Below are 4,179 nucleotides of genomic sequence, written 5' to 3'. Positions count from 1 at the left end.
CTTTCTTATGTTCTTATATAATATATATAAAATCCTAATACAGTAGCATTACCTCACCTTGAGCAAACCATTGGCAGATAATAGATACCACCAAATGGCATGGATCTGGAGCAAATCTGTCACAGTGGCACTGATACAGTAGCACACCGGCACTGATATGGTACCATCATGGTCCTGCAATGGATTACCAGCGTGTAACATGGATTCATACCATTGTTTCCATTTAGCTTATACAATCTGCCCTTGTGTTGCACTGCTGCCCTTGAACCTCAGTTGTCAAGGGTGAACTTTAAGGCTGGAATGAGACATACAGGACCGTAAATAATATTGGTATATGAACGTTACTATTATGTATTTGTGGATCTGTTATAACAAATAGTTATTTAAAAAGCTCTGTCTTGACTCAGTCTGTAAACAGAGGTGGCTCAATTCGGCTGCAGATTTGACCTCTCTCGTATTCTATACCAGCCATTTATTAAGGTGTAAAGTTTCTTTATTGGAACAGCTTTCATCACCTCTGCCCTCAGCTAATCAAATAGTTTACCTTAAGGGAAACATTCATCTCTCACTTTCATTATTACCATTTTTGTAGCTGTGAAGATTATATATATATATATATATATATATATATATATAATGTGTGTGTGTGTGTATGTCTACAGCTGGCTGTAACAGTGAAACTAGGTATTGATCTGGATATTTAGTAATTTCTTTCTGCATTGCCATCAATATCATGTCAACATCTGTCTGTACCATGGTTGACCTCACAAATATCTCTCTTTTTTTTTGTTTGTTCCCTTTGGATTCAAATGATATACTATGCTGAGAAGTAAATCAATGAATGAATATGAAGTTTTTAGTATTATTCCATGACCCCAAGGGCAGCGCTGCTTCATTGATCGGATGTTGGGACGCATGCTGTTTGTTGATGTTGAAGTTTTCTGCTTTTCTTTTCTTCTCTTTGCTTGTGTGATGAATGGTAAAATTCTCTCCTATTACAGTGTTGTCAGTATACCTGCTTTTCCCCTCACTGCCTGGAAAAGTTCACCGAACAGCACAAACTTAAAGCTTATTCATCATTATTGTTTCAGTTCAGTTTATTGCAAACCAGTTTAAAGCTATGTGAATTGACTGTAAAAATAGAATACACTATCCTAATAAAAATAACAGTAATAATATATATGAACAGTACAAATATATAAATTATATTTTTGTTGTTTGATGGAAGGAAAGTGGATTAAAAGCCTTGTTTAAAACTGTATAAAGACTGTGTGTGTGTCTGAGCTCTTGTTCATAAGCCTAAACTTTGCATGCATTTGTGATTTGAAATGGAAAAGGAATCAGATTTGCGGCAGACAGCTTGACTGGCATGCTGTCAGTTTGTGCTTTTCATGAATTGGCAATGGTCTCATTTAGGACCTTCAGATATGTGTCTGCCCGGACAGAAAGAGAGCGCTTTGCATGTTCTCCAGAAGACATCCACTCCTCGCTGCCTCGCAGCAAGCAGCCGAGCATGACAGCCGCCCTTCATTGCTGTCTTCTTAGCGTTTAACCTCTGACCCTCCACTTAGTCACTTGTGCAATGGTTAGAGCAGGCCGGAATGCTCCTGAATGACGGGCAACGGCCAGCGGCGTGCTTGTCACAATTTGACTGTCAAAAGTAGCCCACCGTTGGGTTTCAATGGATTTTAAAACCTTTGTTCAACAGTCCATACTTTCAGCTTCCAGTGCTGTCAACCACACGATCAAAAGTGCATAAAGAATCGCCTCAACTGAATATTTCCCCCCCCATCATAATATAGGCAGATTTTTTTCTTGTTCAGTTTATTCAGATGAGTTGCACCGGGGCCAGGAGGTTGGATCTTGTTGCCAGCGTAAAAAAAAAAAAAACTGACTGCTGTCAGTAGAGAGAACGGGCAGGTTAGATTCGGGCAGCCCTGCCAGTTATAAAGAAGTCTCAGACTTGTTTTGCACGTCCAACCCTTTTTTCTGTGCCAGTCTGTGCCAGACCCCGGGTGCCTGGAGTTAGCTGTCAAACTGGAATGTTGTTTAGGGCCCAGTATTGTAATGTAAAACTGGGGGAAGGTCAGCCATTGTCATTTGCAGCTGAGTGGTGAAAGCTGTGACTGGGGGGGGCGGGGGGTTATTTGTCCAGTGTATGTACAGTACCGGTAGCTCATTATCTAATTAAAGGTATTCAGTGTAAAGGAGGATCAGCCAGTAGGTGCCTGTTTAATGACTGCTTCAGTGGGTCCCAGGTTCAGTCCTTGCTGTCAATGCGCATTCTACCGCCCCCTGTAGGTTTGAATGGGTATGTCAGGGTTGTCAAATTTCTGCTTTTTTACTGTAAATGTGCATTATTACAGATACCTTTGTCTGTTCTTTTTAAGAACTACAGTACAGCAGAAATCTCCTGACTGCATTGGGTAAAACCATCTGGGAATTGTGTACTCCATTACTACTTCTTAATAAGAATGGATTTCGAGCTATGTACTGTAACACTGTTGCAGCATGGTGAATGAAAGGCCATGTTACATACAAAGCGTTGACAGGAAATCGCTTGGAACCTGCATTCCGCCACAACAGACAGCTGTCACTGTAAGCGACGTCCGACCGGCACGACCACCAAGTCTGTCACGATTTCAGCCGGAGTGACAAGATTGCTTGCAGGGAACCCAAGCTTTTCCAGGGACACAGAATCTCAACCACTTTGTGAAAATGGGGGGCTAAGGGGGCTAAGGCAGAGATGAAAGAAGGCTGCTGTATCAAGGTGAAAAGTTAGTGAATTTGGGGCTTGTACCATGCAGTGCAGTAGGTAGACAATAGCATCAGTAATTGTAATGTAACTCTGTATGAACAAACACATGCTTTCATACTTAATTACTGAATTCATATGGCATAAGCATCTACTCTCGTTCAACATGAATTCATCATGAACAGGCAAGTGGAAACACTTCAGATGACAATAGGGATTAGCATGGTGGGCTTTCTTATCTGCTCCCACAGTATGCTGTACAGTAGCTGCATTTTTTTCCATGACTGTCAATTACAATGGGGACCTTATAAATGCAATGCATGTTCTAGTACCGCTAGATATCGTGTGTTAAGCTACACCAGTGTGACAGTGACTTTTTTTAAATGTAATTCCACATGTCATTTATTTATTTTCGGCACAATAATTGTACTGCTTTTCATATTTTCTTTCTTATTTTTACCGTTATGAGTTTTCAAAGGAATGTAGATTACTGTCATCAGTGTGTGCATTTGCCAACAGGATTTAAGAGTAAGCAATATTTAAATTGAGCATTTTCTGTCTTTGGTTGTTTGTTTGTTTGTTATTAGAGAAGGACCTGCAGTTCACGGACAGGTGATTGCCTCTTGAAAGACAGACTGCAGCAGCCTGTAATTTTTTGTTTTTTTGAAAGACTTGAATTGTTTTCAGTGTCTTTTGTTCAGGGGCTTTTGATTGCCCCGCTGATCAGGTGCTCCAGGGATTCCTGCTTACTCTGGTAAAATTACTGCACATCAAATGCTAGATGACTGAGTGCTCTGTCAGACTAGCAGCACTTTATACAGACAGCGAGAGATAGGAGCAGAGAGATACTGAGCTCTAATAGGCACGCTCACAGGATCTCCCCCAATCCTCTGACAGCTATTTCCTTTTGTTCTCCCTCTCGACCCACTTCCTGCCAGCGATTTGTGACATGTTTTGCAGGCGATCAAACCTGATTACGATGTACTGCTTGTTTACAGTCGCCTTTTGAAGGACCCCCCAGACAAGAAGGAAGGCTTCACCTGAACTAATTAAATTTGCACCTGGGATGCCATTTGTGACAAGAATGCCTTATTTATATAAAGATGAGCAGCTGTTGCTATAGGCTTGATAGTTTTGTTAGATGGCTGCAGGCAAAAAAAAAAAAAAGGCTACCGTTCAACTAAGGCAGAGTTATCACGACCTGCCACTCAGGCCTGTCTATAGTGTGTGCACCTAGTGCTAAGGTATTACGCAGAAGAATCATGTAAAGGGATGTCTTGTCGGACCTAGAGGCAGAAGACCGAAAAGAAACACACACACAGGCATCACACCAAAGGAACGTGTTGCGCTACTGTGGCAAGCTTGTACTGTAACTGTCTGTACAGTAATGGGAGCACAAAGACGGGTCTTACTGTATACCCAGA

This window comes from Acipenser ruthenus, chromosome 19, assembly GCF_902713425.1.
Source record: "Acipenser ruthenus chromosome 19, fAciRut3.2 maternal haplotype, whole genome shotgun sequence".
In the NCBI taxonomy this organism is placed as follows: domain Eukaryota; kingdom Metazoa; phylum Chordata; class Actinopteri; order Acipenseriformes; family Acipenseridae; genus Acipenser; species Acipenser ruthenus.
The sequence above is the reverse complement of the archived record's forward strand: the minus strand, read 5'-3'. Positions refer to the sequence as shown.